This window comes from Glycine max, chromosome 20 (assembly GCF_000004515.6).
Source record: "Glycine max cultivar Williams 82 chromosome 20, Glycine_max_v4.0, whole genome shotgun sequence".
NCBI lineage: Eukaryota > Viridiplantae > Streptophyta > Magnoliopsida > Fabales > Fabaceae > Glycine > Glycine max.
This window is the reverse complement of record NC_038256.2, coordinates 1,638,892-1,655,676: the sequence shown is the minus strand read 5'-3', so window position 1 is coordinate 1,655,676 and position 16,785 is coordinate 1,638,892. Positions and strand designations below refer to the sequence as shown.

At 31.1% G+C, this 16,785-nt stretch overlaps 1 non-coding gene across 1 annotated transcript; it reads left to right on the top strand.

Moving 5' to 3' along the window:
* Nucleotides 1-7,303: 7,303 nt before the first annotated feature.
* TRNAS-AGA (transfer RNA serine (anticodon AGA)) lies at nucleotides 7,304-7,385 on the top strand. Its single transcript has one exon. It is a non-coding gene; the product is annotated as a tRNA-Ser (tRNA).
* Nucleotides 7,386-16,785: the final 9,400 nt, after the last annotated feature.

The following is a 16,785-nucleotide window of genomic DNA, read 5'->3' as shown; positions in this document are numbered from 1 at the left end:
GGGGTTTTAAAGCCTATGGAAGTTGATGAACTTCTGTTTATGCAATAGACAACAGTGCTTATAGCCTCTGCCCAGAAGGACTTTGGCAGACCAACATGATTCAACATACACCTAACTCCTTAAAGTATGGTTTTGTTGACCTCTCCACCAAGCCATTTTGTTGTGGTGTCCCTCTCACAGTTAAATGGATAGCAATACCATTTTGTTTGCATAAGGTTTTGAACCTATCATCACAAAATTCAAGTCCATTATCTGTCCTTAATTTCTTCACCTTTCTTCCTGTTTGAGTTTCAACTAAAATTTTCCATTCTTCAAACACCTTGAAAACTTCATTCTTGTGTTCTAGAAAGTAAACTCAAACCTTTCTAGATAAGTCATCTACTAAGGATAGAAAATACCTTGCCCCTCCATGTGACTCAACTCTTGATGGTCCTCATAGATCTACATGCACATAATCAAGAGCTGCATTGTTGGAATGAGTGCTGGTGGGAAATTTCTGCCTCTTTGCCTTGCCTAGCACACAATGCTCACAAAACTTCAGTGGCTCAATCCTGTCTTTCCCAAAAACACCTTATTTTGCTAACGCAGTCTGTCTAACCAAGGAATACAATCCATTTTTCCTTACTCCTCTCATGATCAAATTCTTTCCCTAATGGATTTCAAGGCTACCACGATCACACTTGTAGCCACAACCCTCCTTGTCTAATGTGCCTAAAGAGATCATATTTCTCTTCAATTCTAGAACATGTCTCACATCTTCCAGCACCATCTCTATTCTGTTGTGCATTCTGATTCTTAATGAACCAATCCCAATAACCTTACAAGACTTATTATTCCCTACCAGTACAATACCACCACTTATTTGCTTGTAATTTTTATACCAAACTTTATTGGGACACATGTGGAATGAGCACCCTAAATCCAAGATCCATTCCTTTTGAGAATCCTCTTCTGATACAACAATCCTTCTTGAGCCATAACCACATCTGCATTGTGCTTGTTCCACTCATTGAACCTTGACTTGCTTGGGCAACCTTTCTTGAAATGCCCCTCTTTGTCACAAAGGAAACATTTCTTCTTCTTATTTTTAAACTTTGATTTCTTATTCTTGAAATCCTTCTTCGAATTCATGTTACTTGCAATGATCCTTTCAACAATCTCTTCCTTCTTGGAGTCATTCTCCCTTTGATTTTCTTTTGAGTTCAACGCAACCTTAACCTCATCCATTGATAGAGTAGTCTTCCCATACAATATTGTATCAACAAAATGCTTAAATCACTTGGGAAGAGAATTCAATAGAATGATGGCTTGATCTTCATCATCTATCTTTACGTCAATGCTCTTCAAGGGCTTGTCGTCCTTCATCAGCGAAGCATACAAGCATTTCTTGATATATAATTTTTTTGCCAGGGACTTCTTCAAGTACAAATCCTCCAGCTTATCCCAAACTGCCTCAGCAAACTTTTCTTCAGCCACTTCCCGAAGCACTTCATCTCCAAGATTGAGCAAGATTGCACTGTAAGCCTTCTTCATCACATCTGCATGTTTCCTCTCTTCTATCTTGCGATCGCTTCCTTTGAAAGTGTTGCATCCAAGCCTTGATGGATGAGCAATGCATTCATCTTCACCCGCCATAAACTAAAATCATTTATTCCACCAATGAATTTTTCGATCTTCATTCTTGTGAGAGCCATGATTTTCTCCCTTTTTCCCCTTAGGATCTCATCTAAGCTCTAATACCACTTATTATGAATGAAGAAAATGGATTTGTTGTGAAAACAAAAAATTGGGAACAAAAATGTAGCTCTATGTTTTTTTAATAGAAAAACATAACATGCTTTTTGTTATTAACATAATAACAAAAAAATAACTACCAAAGGTTGTCAGCTAATCCCTCAGCTAATCAACTAATATTAGACCACATACAACATCTCTCTCACACGCACACTCTCTTGTTCCTTTTTTCTTTTTTCCTTTTATTATTTTCTTATAGTATTTTAAATTTTTTTTTCTTTCCTTTTCCTTTTTATTTATCTGCAATATTAATATTAAATGATACAACTTTGACTGAATGTTTAAGAAATTCATATATAAAGTTTTATTAATTATTTTGTTCTGTCTCATATGTTCTATTATTTATTTTTTAAATAAATATTTATATACATAAGTCATATCAGAAAGAATATAGGAATGAACACAATCCATGTGAAGGTACGATTAATTGACTAGAATAACTTTACTCTATATAACAAACAACCATTTTATTATTTATCCTACTCATTTTTCTTAAAATATTTTTTCTTTCTCTTTTTATTTATTTTTATGTTATATTATTTCTTTTTTTTATTTTTTCTATTCTAAATTTTATTTTATTCTTTAACATTTTTAATATTAAATCATTTATGTTTACCAGAATAATAACATTTAGTTAATATATTTATTGTAAAATAATACTTTGATTCTTTGTTATAGGCAACCAAAGTTAATTAATTTAAATTACTTTATTAATAATATCACAAGTTAAAATACTTTTAGTTATGATAGGGACAAAAATATGATTGACGATAGTTAAACTTGCTCAAGATATAGACAAGGTTTTTTCTCCGAATATTTAACACAATTACATACAAAGAATGCGACAATACTTTTTTTTTTTACTTTGAAATCCTATAAAATTGTTTTTACTTAGAAAATATTTTCATACAAATATATAGTTAATATATTAAAATTAATTTATTAAAATGTTTTTTCATTATTTTTTTAATTACTTACTCACTATGTCATAAATTAAATTAGCTTTAATTTTATTTTTTTTATGATAGAGACCACAATTATATTTTACAGGAAACAATTATTCTCTGTGCCATCATGGGAGAATCATTGTGGGAAAAAAAATTCTTTTTTGTGAGTATTTAACATAGTTACATATCAAACGATCAATAACATTTATTTTTAATTTGAAATTATATAAAATAAATTTAAATATTTTCATAAATGAATATTTTGTTAATTAATATTTATATTTTAAGGTTTAAATCTTTGTACTGACAATAATTTAAATCTAATTAGTTAATATATTTATTATTATAAAATAATTTTAAAATACTTACTTAATGATGTCATAAATTAAATTAATTTATTTTTTAAGATGAATACCACAAATATTATTCATGGGAAATAACTTTGCTTGACATCAATATGCACAAATGATTATGAATGATAAAAATTGTCGAATATTTAACACAAATTCATATAAAAGACTCAACATTATTTATTTTTAATTTGAAATCACATAAATTTATTTTTACTTGGAAATTTTATAAAATAAGGACATAAATGAACACTTTGTTGTAATAGACATAGTTATATTTAAGATAGAAGACTTAATTAAACTCCTTTGATAATGGGGATTTAATTTAGAGCTAATTACAACAATCTCCCCAGATGTTTGCACTATTTACACATGCCTCCCCTTCTATTTTTGATATTACACAAAATGCCCTAACTTTTGTTATCCCGTTACGCTTAAACCCCCTCCATCGTTAACGGTGTTAACTTCATTTATTTTTTAGATCATGTGGTAGGCACATGACTTTTATTAAAGTTTTAATTCCAAAATTATCCTCATCTCCTTCTTTTGTTTAAAATCCCTATTTTTGGTACACCATTGTTGAATCTTTACCGAGCCATTGTTTTCGCTGAGTAGGTGAAATTGATGCTAGTTTGTTTTTGTGGGGTTAATGTTCATGGTGTTGGTTTTCTTTTTCATTTTTTAGGATGTTTAATTGTTCTACCGCATTTTTTTTTACATTCTAGCAAGTGAAAGAGAAAGGGTATCATGTGTAATTTTTGTAAAATAGATAGGGTGCACGTGTGTTATTTGTAAAAGATAGGGGGTACATGTGTAACATTTTTAAAACCTCAGGGAGTACATTGTAACATTTTGAAAACCTCAAGGATACATATATAATAGCTTTTAACGTGTAGCGAATGAGAATGTTCCTAGCATCATGGTGGAGGTGAAACGTGCGGCAAACGGGAACGCGCCTAGCACCACCTTGGAGGTGAAGAGGAACGTGGGGGAGAAACCACCACCATGGATGCAAACAGGCAGACAAGATAATGATGACAAACAAGGAATGCTCGACTCCACCTTTGGCTGCACGGAAAAGATGACCTAGCACAGTAACACGAGACAAAAATTTCTCTCTATTTAGGTCACTTAAAAGTCTGAGACAATTTTAGATTTTTTAAAAATGAATTAAAATTTAATGTATATATCTTCTAATTTTCAAATGGTAACTTAGCGCCATTAAAGTAAGGCGTACCAATGTAATATTTTTTTAAAAAAAAACATGTGTAAATAGAATAAATCTCAAGAAAAATTTATGTAATTTACTATTTAATTTAAGGCCATGCATTTATTTTTCTGACAGAAATACCATTAATTTATTTAACAATTTAAACTTTATTTTTTAAATAAAAATTCCAGTGTCTTACTAATAAATTTTAATAAATTTTTTAAGAGTACTAGTTAAGAAGTTAATAAATTTTTTACCTGTAAACTCACTACCAAAAAAATGTACTGGTAATATTAAATATTGTATTTATAAAACAAGGTTGTTTTTTAACTTCTTAACCATATATTGATTATTATTTTCTTCTTTTTTTTAAAGATGAAAAAGATTACGTCAAACTCAAATTACTTATGAAAATTATTTTGATTAGGGTGTAAGGGATGTTTTTATAAATCATATTTTTTGTACGTAGAAATTAAAGACAAGTAATGTGAGATTTATCACAATTCATGCAAATATTAAACCAACTGAGTTGTATTCGTTTATATTTTTATAAATAGTATGTCATTGTAACTGCAAACAAATAAAAAAAATTCGTATGCCATTTTTTTTCCGTTTTAGTAAGGTTCAGGACCCATTGTCACATTGTGTGTCTGGTGATGGGGCTCCTAGTGAGACCAAAGAAACGAACGAGAGAAAAGAGGAAAAAAAAAATATTGGAACAGCGAATATTTGAGAGGATCAAATCTTGTTACTTTTGTTAGATGTTCTCAACTTCTATAAACGGACTTGCGACTACAGAATAAGAAATTTAAACTTTAGACTCAATTTATTGTAGGACTGAAGAAAAAACTGTTTTTCAGAAAACTAAACCGAACCTAATCCAAAACGAACCATTTTTATAAAATAGTTAGATTCGTCTTTTGTTTTCAAAAGGGTTTGTTTTTGTTTTTTTTGTTTAGTTCAATTCAATTAACTGTTTTATACAAATCTATGCTTGGTTTTTTCGAAAAAATTAAACCGAACCGTTAATAAAAACAACCGAACTGTTCACAAAAAACAATCCGATTCAATTTTTTCCTCAAACGATTCAGTTTTTAAAATTTGATTTGATTAGGTTTAATTTTTTAGCACACCCCTTTACTGAGGTGGAAGGAAACTTTTGGGGGCATCTAAGATGGTCCAAAATCTAAAATTAACTCACTTCATACTCCATATGATAGTTTGAGTTGGGCAAATCCAGTCCAGTTAGAGGTAACCTTATGCATTTGTTTACTACACTTTTACTATTTAATTTAGTATTTCTTATTGTATTTCAAAAAACTCATTCCTAAATATAAATTTCCATTTTGGAATGGAAGGTGGAGGATTCAAATAAGAGAGTGCATGATTTAAATGCTGTGACCCTAATCCACCCAGCTTAACTTAGCTCAAGAGCCACAAAAGACCATGAAATGGACAACCACGATCAGAAGATTCACTCTTAACTAGATAGACATTATCCCACCAGGTTTTTTCTTACTAAATCCAATAACGAAAAACCTATGTTTTTGGGCAGACCACGCATTATGCTAACAAGTGGTTGGACCTTAGGTTAAGCATGCATGAATATTGATTGATAATATATGCTTCAAATATCTACCAGCATTATATTAATTGTTTTGTAGCACACAAGCAAGATTCTTTAACACTTTCATTTTTAAGCAGCTATCTTAGAGGCATGCATGGGTTGACATTAATTCTGAGGACCACAATTCCCCGCATTACACCCAACACGCTTTGGCACTACAACAGCTTTCGGCCAATATTTGAGGCCTAAAACTACACTGAAGGATAGAAATAAAAGAAGCACGTCCTTCATTTGCGTGTTATCTTCTGAAGGGAGCAGTGACTTTTACGAAATGTGGTTCTGGTTCCTAGACGCTGCCTTCTACATTCTTCCTCTTTCTTGACAAGGAATCTCTCTAGAATCTTGTGATGATTTAGTTTCACACATGAAATGATAATTTAGCTTTTTTCGAACCATTAAGACATTGATATAAAATATTTATCAAATTTATTAATGATTGATCTTTGTCAAAAAAACCTATTAGATCACCTATAGTAAGATTTTTCATTCAAATCATATTTTTTTTATTCACACAACTTAAATCTAAAATCTTACTAAAAAAATGAAATTTAATTATACTTGTATCAACTACTTATTGGTGTAACATATTGGCATGTCATTTAACTGTTTAGACTATAAGTGTTGCTTTAAGAAAGTGAAGAGGCTAAACCATGATTACATATAAGAATTCAAGGATTTAAGTGGGCCAATTAAGCCTATAAGTAAAAACTGATAATTTCAATTATTCAATTAACCGATTGACATTCACATTATATAAAACAAGAGAACATGATGAGCTTTATTGGGCAAACTGTAGTGCATGGTGACAGATTCATTTAGCCTTTCTACAAAAAAGATGTTTCAACCTAATGATAGTACGAATTGCTAGACTCTTTATTGCTGCCATAACCTTCCTTTCAGGGTATATCTGTGGGATCGTGTATAGATACCGGAATCTCTAACTGGTCCACTAGCTATTGATACTAATTATATGGTTAACGCTTGTAGTTGCATAGTACTGATTAGTTAGAGAAAAAGGGTCACCTACTACAATATTTTGGCACAGGATGAATGTATATTGAAAATTATCAAATTTTAATGTTAGGTGAGACATATTTTCTGGTAATAGAATCATTTTTCTCCTGCATTATGGCGTGAACAAATGCTCTTAAAATTAGGTGATAGCTGAGCAACTCAAGCTTGTGAAGGACAAGGTTGGTCAGTTTCAACAACGTGGGGTAATGAATAATTGAATTCGGAGGTTGCTGTTAGCTTCAGTGGATATGATGGTATGTGATATACTTTATTTGTGTTGTGTAAGTCTATTGCATTTCGATTTACCTTTTTGACTACATATAAAATAAAGTATAGAAAATGTTAATCATAAGAAACAAGGGTGGGCGTGCCGGAGTGGTTATCGGGCATGACTAGAAATCATGTGGGCTCTGCCCGCGCAGGTTCGAATCCTGCCGCTCACGAAATTTTAAGCAAATATTATTTTCTGCCGCTCACGAAATTTTAAGCAAATATTATTTTTTGCAATTTATATTTTTCATTCACTCATTCATCTTAACATAGGCAAGAGTTGCTACTTGCTGTGGCCAACTATCTTGTACCATGTAGAGTGATAGTCCACACAAATTTTAATTGAAATGCCATACTTTGAATTCTGTCATTCTATTATCTTGTTTTAAGTGTTATAATTGTGTTTATGCTAGGTATGACAATTAATCTAATGATATTAAATTCTAACTAAATGGTTATTATGAATTTAATTTTGAAATATTGTCCTAAAAATCTTATAATTGGATATGACTTTTTTTTTGGGTCACCATGATATAAATATAATTTTAGTGATAATTAATTTTTATGGAAAAACTTAATTGATCAATTTTAGTGAAATTCTTTCTTTCAATCATATTTTTCTTATCCACAAGGTTTAAACCTGTCACCTTATTTAAGAAAATCAAATTCAATTTCAATTAAACCAATAATATATTAGTAATTTGGATACGACTTTGGATATTGTAGTTTTACCTTGTTTATGTTCACATAATTATGTAAGAGGAAATGAGAATTTAAAAATGGAGTGAGAATGAAAATATGAAAACATTAATATTAAACTTATGGATTTTATATAACAATTGTACTAAGAAAAGGTCTAGAAAAAGCTTTGTAGCTAGATTGGTTCTTAGTACAACCAATCTAAAAAGTATTGTTAGAAATTTTAAAAGTTGTAAAAGACGTAAATATTTTAGATCTATAAGGGTGTTATTTAGATTGCTTCTTTATACATTTAATCTAGAAAATCTTATAAGTAGCTTTATAAGTTTGCAAAGGATGTCAATGTTTTAGATTGGCTATAGGAAAAACCAATATAGAAAGTATATTCTTGATCAATTCTTTGTACAATGGATCTATAAAACTTTGTTAGGAATTTCAAAGTTTGCAAAAAAGGCATCCAAATTCTAGATTGATTGATAGAAAAGTGATTTAGAAAGTACATATACTCCTGTTCTTAATTTAATCAATCCAAAAAGTGTTTTCTAGATTGGTTCTATAGCAATTGATGATGTAAAATGTTCATCCAATTTCACAAAAATGTCATTTCATCATATACATAATTTTTTATTATTTAAAAAGTATTTTTTTGTACCAGTGATACTATGTTCTATGCAACTAAAATGTTGGTAATGCATATGCTTCTAAGTATATGAGTGTGAAATGTAGATGTAGTGTGTTTCTCAAACAAAAGTTATACTTAGAGCATGTGTTTGAGTAGTTGTACTTGAAAATCTTCTGATTGCTGTCTTTGATTTATATGAAAGAAACTAAGAAGGAAAAAATGGTGAAGATCTTGGTCTAAACAATATCCTTTTAGAGAGAAAAAAATCAGTGGAAACATCCATGAAAGATGAAGAAAAAACATGTAGAAGCTTTTTCACAAATGTTATATATGTGGTCTTCTCTGTTCGCCTCATCATTTCTTACTCTTAGTGGGAGTTCAATTACAACTAGTATATGCACTAACTCTCACATTCACTCTAGTAGTAATGCTTCCAGTTCCTCTATCATTGGACTTGCATAAGAAGGTCAATTGCCAAAAATAAAATAAAATTGTGACCAATTGAATCATATATGTTTTTTAAAATGTTTAAAGTAGTTACATCCAACTGAGAAGTGGAGCTCTATATAAAGCTTCTCTTTTGGTGTCATTGGGGTCCATTAAAACTCTTTGCCTCGGATCCCTCACATTCATAATTCTCTCTTTAGGATCACGTTGGGGATTCTTCATTTAATAGGCTATGGCAAAGACAATTATTGGTGCTTATTAGGCATTTCTCACTAATATTACTCGCCTAGTGCAAAGTAGTTTTATCCAAAACAAACGACAAATGTATAATATGTGTCCCTACTCTTAAACTCATGCACAAATATGCACTATGTTAGAAAAGCCATAAGCAAAAGTTTTTTTTAATTGGTCACATGCATGATGTATCTTTTATGAGAAATAATTTTATTCAAATCTTGTAAGATTATTATGAGAGACAAATTTTTTCTTTAAGTATTCAATATAATTACATATCTATCTCAAATTTAAAATTATTTTAATTAAATTGAAACAATTTTATGTTAATTAATCTACGAATTCAATTGTCATAATCAAATGGGATTTGCTGACCTATAAAGTTGATGTATACAGCATACCACATAAAGCTGATGACAAGTTGACTTTAGTTAATTTCCCCAGTTGGCCTTTTTATCTTGTGGATTCCTTTTACATATGTTAAAATCATTCTTGGCTTCGTCATTGCCAAAGTACCACCCTAGCTTCCTATATATGAAAATTGAACTTAGTAAACAACTGCTAATTAAGAACACATACATCATATAGTATTTCACCAACCCCCTTCTTATTATATAATCTTGCAATTAGAGCTTCAAAAGATAATAATCAATTATATCAAATTCTAGTCAACTACTTACTTTATGTGAATTTGATGATGATACAAAAAGTCCTATACCCTGGCCCTGCACTTGAGAACCAAATAATATATAACAATTTTCATTTTTGGAAATTAGAACAACATAAGATTAGATAAAATAAAGATGGAAATAACATGTGCATGTTGTTTATATAAAACCATACTATATTTAATTTTATCTATATATATATAAATGGTGTAATACTGTAATGTCAATCTTCTAGTTTATTTTCTTATTAATTCTTCATTTTCCTATGGAAGAATCGAAATCGAACTTCATTATATTTGTTTGATTTCTACATTTATGGATGTAATAGATCAAGGTGTGCCAATCACAAATAGGTGCAACCAAAAATGCTTATTAACCTGTACAAGTCACAACCACATTTTTTGAGGTTGGGCGAAAGGACCAATGGACGGTTACCCTTTAACAGAATCTGGGCGGCTATGAGAAAAAAAAAGCATCATATGCCCCCACAAATTTTAATCAATTCGTCTTCCTTTATTACTTTATGTCTCACTCTTCAGTCTTCACTATGATTGATCAACATATATATCTTATCCAACACCTTTTCGTATTTAATATAACTTTTGACTTTTCTTTTAATTAAAAAAGATTATATGTAGGCCTTATCCAATTAGCCAAGTATATACATTAATGTACTATATATATACACACATATCAACATGCAACTTATTTTGAAAACACAAGTACAGGATTACTAACTCGTAAAGGCCTCATGTAGTTGGTTTGAACTTTTTAGTGTCGTGACAATGATCATCAGCAATAAAGTTAGATAAATTATTAATTATCAATAAGAAACAAAGCGAAACAATGTTCCTCGATAAGTGAAATATTTATTCTAATTATTTTGTACGAGCATGCCCGCTAATTAGTCACAGAATATAATTGCCAGTAACCAAAGACAGGCAAATTTACGTAAGGGGGCTTATTTTAAAAACTATTTACGGATTGGGGTTTGTTTTAAAACTAATGACGGAGGGGGTCTGTTCTTGGGTGTAACCCGCCATTGCCAATGGCGGCAAAGGTGGAGAGAGGCTGGTATCGTTACTGGTAGTGGCGATATAGGTGGAGAGAGGCTGGGACTCGCTGACCGTGATGGCGAGATAGGGCAAGGGCAATCTCGCCGTTAGCATTGGCGAGATGCTCCCTGTTGACTGGTGCCGCTAGCCCTTCTGGCGGGATTGGCGCTGTTCATTAAGAGGCACATGCATTGCTTTGTTGTTGTAAATTTTGTTTAAATAAAGCAGTTGCATGATACTCAACGTATGAAGTTGCAGATGCTCTTCTTGTTCATGATGAGACTAAACATAAGGTCTGAAATAGGGTTCAAAGCTAGCTGTAGGTTGCGCATGCTCTCCTTGTTCATGATGAGACTAAACATAAGGTCTGAAATAGGGCTTATAACTAGCTGTAAATGTTCACAGGTTAGGGGTTCAGAGATGCTACACCATATTCACATGCATACAGTTTAATGGCGTGTAAATTAAGAGATAGCTTCAGCTTTCTTCTTGTAAATTTTGTTTAAATAGAACACTTGCAATGACATTGAATACTTGCAAAATTTCATACTGAAAGAGAGTAAGAAACTGAAGAGAGGAAGAAAGAGGTTCGTTTGAAGTTTGAAATTTGCTGATTGTATAGTAAGTATTTTATATTTATTTAAATAAGTCTTATTTAGTTTTGTTTATTTGTCATGTATAAATTTTTTATTTTGAAGTAATAAAATTTGGAGGTCAAATTGCATTAATTTTGTAAATTAGATTTTTAATTTAGAAATTATTAGCAGTAATTATTTGTAAGCCTTTTTTTAACTGTTTTTGTGAATGAATTTAATTTCCGTATTTGACATATAGAATTGTTTTGGTATTATTTGAAATATAATTTAATTTAAGACAAAAACTAATTAGATGCTATTTCTTAACTATTTTCTGGTTTGTTTAGAGTTAAAAACGAAGTTTCATTTTACTTGTGATAAAATATAGTATAAGTTAACAACAAAAAAATTGTAATTTTAATTATAAAATATAGTATAAGTTAATAAAAAATTTGTAATTTTAATTATGTTCCGTGTAAAAAATTGTAATTTTAATTATGTTCCGTCTAAAATTTTTTTAAGTGTAATCCTTTCATTTATAATCCTTTTATTTTGTGTCTGAAATTTTTGGTAAAGTTGAAGAATTTTTCATAAATTATTTAATTAGATTAATTTTTTTTAGAATAAAGTATGAATGTGTAGTTTAAGTTTAATAGAGCAAGCAAATAAATAGTTTATATTTGTATCATTGACAAATATTTAATTGAAATAATAATTTGATTTGTTAGACTAAAATTTGAAGGTAAAGTTTAAGTGAATTTTTTTTAATTAGAATTTTTTTTTTAAAATTAGTATGACTAATTATTTGTAATCCTCTTTGTTCATGGTTTTTGTGGCTTAGAAGAAATTTGACTTGTGACCCTTCCGGTTATAAATATTATATGTGAGTCTTTAAGTTTTTGAAGGAATTTTTTTTGAATTATTTAATTTGACGTATGAGTAATTTTGTTTTTTTTTTTGTTAGAATGACGTCTCAATGTTTATTTAAGTTTACTAGAAGAAGCAAATAAATTTTTTTATTTTTATGATTCACAAAATAGTTAATTGAAGTAATAATTGTTTTATTTAGAAACAAATTTTAACACGTGAAGTTTAAGCCAATTTGTAATTAGGTTTTTTACGTTGAAGTAATTTTTTAATAATGTTTACTTATTTTAATTTGTATCCCAAGTTTAAGTTTAGTAGATGCAGCAAGCAGATACACTTATTTATTTTAAAAAGACTGTTGTTATGATTATTTATTTTGAATTTTGTTGATGTAGGTATATCATGAATTCAATTATTACAGTGTTGTATTTCAACGGAAGAGTATTTGAAGACAATGATGGTGTAATATTTGAAGGCAGTAAAAAGGCCATTCAGATTAAACGCGGAATTAGTTTCAATGCTTTGAAAAAAAAAATTGGAGATAAGGTAAAGTTAGAAAATAATGAAATTATTTCTACTATAAGTTGTAGATTTTTAGTTTCAGGAAAATATGTTGCGTTGCAAATTTGTGATGACGAAGATGTTGAAACTATGATCGAAAGTTTTCAACAACAACAACAAATGTCAGTTCTAGAGTTGTACGTAGAAAAGGATGTTGCTGGTGGTTCTATGTTTCATGCTGCAAATTCTGTTACGTCATGTGGACGTAATGTATCTCATTATGAGTCGGAACTGCCAAAAAATATAAGCAATTTACATGTTGATGAAGATGATGATGATGATGATGATGATTATCTTGCATCTAACTCATACGTTGAAGAGTCTTTCGATGAAGATGATAGTGATGATGGAATATCTCATACAGACGATGAAGTCACTGACATCGTTGAACCAGTTTCAATTGTTCACCCAAGCGAAGGTAAATGTTTGTGAAATACAAAATTAGTTGAATACATCTATCTTTTTATGAGAATTGTATTTAATGGTAATTAAATAGGAGTAGTTTGTTGACGTGATTTTATTTTATAAATTATTAGGTGTACCAGAAATTCAAAATCCATTTTGGAATGATGCTAGCCATTATAATAATATCAACTGGAGTCATCCGGACGAGGAGGACATTTGTGGTCTAGACATGCCAACGACTTTTAATGTTGGACAAGAATTATATGTTGGCATGGATTTTGACAGTAAAGATGCAGTCAAAAATGCACTCAAACAATATGTGATGAAGGTGCATCAAAGTTTTAAGGTTGTTGAAACGAAATCACACAAATATATCGTTTGTTGCCCCAACAACACCGAAGAGTCTCCTTGCCCTTTTTATATGAGGGCAATTTTATCCAAAAAAACTGATGCATGGAAAGTGACACAATGGGGTGGACCGCACACATGTCTAAATATGACTATGACACAAGACCATGAGAAGCTTGATTCAAATTTAATTGCGACTTGCGTAGTAGGTACGTTTTTTATGTTCATAGTATCCTACTTTTGTGTTATTTGTTATTTTAATTTGTAATTTTATTTACTTATTTGAATTACAGGCATGATCAGAGAAGATCCATCAATAAAAATTTCTTTGATTCAAGAAAGGATAAATAGTGAATTTTCCTATAAGGTTTCATACAGAAAAGCATGGATGGCCAAACAAAAGGCGATTGCAATTGAATATGGCGATTGGGAAGAGTCGTATGCGAAACTCTCGTCATGGCTAACACACATGCAAAATCATTCTCCTGGCTCTTACTTTCAAATACTACATGACGATTTTATTGTTGGCAATAGGGTGAGTCGCGAACATCGTCAATTTCATAGAGTATTTTGGACATTTGGTCAATGCAAGGAGGCTTTTAAGTACTGTAAGCCAATCATACAAGTTGACGGCACACATTTATACGGAAAATACCGTGGGACCCTATTAATGGCCACATCGCAAGATGGAAATGGTGGTGTTCTTCCTCTAGCATTCGCCGTGGTCGAAGGCGAGACGCTAACAGCATGGTCATGGTTTTTGGCCCACTTGCGTGAACACGTCACAGATAAGAATGGAATTTGTCTAATATCTGATCGTCACGCGAGTATAAAGTCTGCTGTCGCTAATGAAGCACTTGGTTGGCAACCTCCCCACGGCTATCATGTGTACTGCGTCCGACACATAGCCAGCAATTTCAATCGCAAATTCAACAACGCGAAACAAAAAGAGATGTTCAAGAAATTGGGTAAGGTTTATTTTATACATTAATTTAATTTGAGTTTCATGTCTACGTACAACTGTTGATGATAACAAATTTGATGCAGCGTACACTCCTTGCAAGCATGTGTTTGATCAAAACTTAGAAAAATTTCGTCAATTGAGTCCAGCTATAGCAAGATGGATTGATCGAATCTCAAAGGAAAAATGGAGCATGGCTTACGATACATCTGGACGACGATATGGTCACATGACAACCAACTTATCAGAATGTGTGAATAAGGTGTTGAAAGATTGTCGCAGCATTCCAATAACAGCGTTGGTGAAGTCAACATATAGTAGGTGCCGAAAGTACTTTATTGATCGTGGTCGCCAAGCCCAAAGACAATTAAGAGAAGGCCAAGTTTATTGTTCTAAGCTTGTTACAGAACTTAGGAAAAATCAAGAACAAGCTTGTTCGCACATCGTTCGCGTGTATGATATCCACTCGACAAGGTTTGAAGTAGAGGAGACCTTCAATCCTATAACGCAACGTGGCGGACAAAAATGGGCAGTTAACTTGAATGGCCATTACTGTCAATGCGGAAGGTATTCTGCGCTTCACTATCCATGTTCACACATTATTGCAGCTTGTGGTTACGTGAGCATGAACTACTACCAATATATAGATGTTGTTTACACCAATGAGCACATCTTAAAAGCATACTCCGCACAGTGGTGGCCTCTTGGGAATGAAGCGGCAATTCCTCCTTCTGATGAGGCATGGACACTAATCCCTGACCCAACTACAATTCGTGCGAAAGGTCGGCCAAAATCAACAAGGATAAGGAATGAGATGGATTGGGTCGAACCATCTGACCACCGACAAAAATGTAGTAGATGTGGAGCTGAAGGGCACAATAGGCGTCGATGTCCAATGCAATCTGACCGTGGGAGTAATTCATTTAATTGATTTATGTATGTTACATGCCTGACTTGTATTGCTTTAGGTTTTGTTCAATGTATTTACTTGTTGGTCTTCAATGAAATCGTCAGTTACTTTTTGTTGAATGTGTGCTTCTAATGAAATAAAATTACATTTAGAAGTTGAAATAAATGGAGTGGATCAATCGAGGTTGAGTGACATTGGTGTTGATCGTTAGTTAGAAACGTTAGTGTCTAAGTATTTTGTCTTAGTTTTTTATTTGAAGGGTGAGGGCTAAGTTCTTTTTATTTTATGGTTAGGGCTAAGTTTTTTATTTTAGGGTTAGGGTTAATTTTATAATTGTATGGGGTAGGGTTAGGCCTTATTTTTTATTTGTTGGGGTTAGGGCTAAGGTTGTTTATTTTTGGGTTTAGGGGGAATTTTTTTATTTTAGTGGTTAGGGTTAATTTTTTTATTTGAAGGGTTAGGGTGTAGTTCTTATTTTTTAGGGGTTAGGGCTAAGTTTTTTTATGATTTAGGGGTTAGGGTTAAGTTTTTTATTTGAAGGGTTAGGGTTAGTTCTTATTTTGGAGGGGTTAGGCTTATTTTTTTTATTTAGGGTTAGGGTGTATTTCCGAACATTATAGGGTTAGGGCTAAGTTTTCTTATTTTAGGGTTTAGGGTTTATTTTTTTAATGTGTACTTGTAATGAGATAAAATTACATTTAGAAGTTGAAATAAAATTTGTTTTTTTTAATGTGTACTTCTAATGAAATAAAATTACATTTAGAAGTTGAAATAAAATTTCGTTTTTTTAATGTGTACTTCTAATGAAATAAAATTACATTTAGAAGTTGAAATAAAATTTGTTTTTTTTAATGTGTACTTCTAATGAAATAAAATTACATTTAGAAGTTGAAATAAAATTTCGTTTTTTTAATGTGTACTTCTAATGAAATAAAATTACATTTAGAAGTTGAAATAAAATTTGTTTTTTTTAATGTGTACTTCTAATGAAATAAAATTACATTTAGAAGTTGAAATAAAATTTATTTTTTTAAACGGTAAGGGTTTAGTTCTTATTTTTTAGGGTTAGGCTTAGTTCTTATTTTAGGGGTTAGGGTTAAGTCATTTTATTTTAGGGTGTATGGTTATTTTTTTTTATTTTAGGGGTTAGTTCTTATTTTTGAGGGGGTAGGGGGTAGGGAAGGATAGAGGGTTGAATGAGGAATCTGTGCATGAAAATGA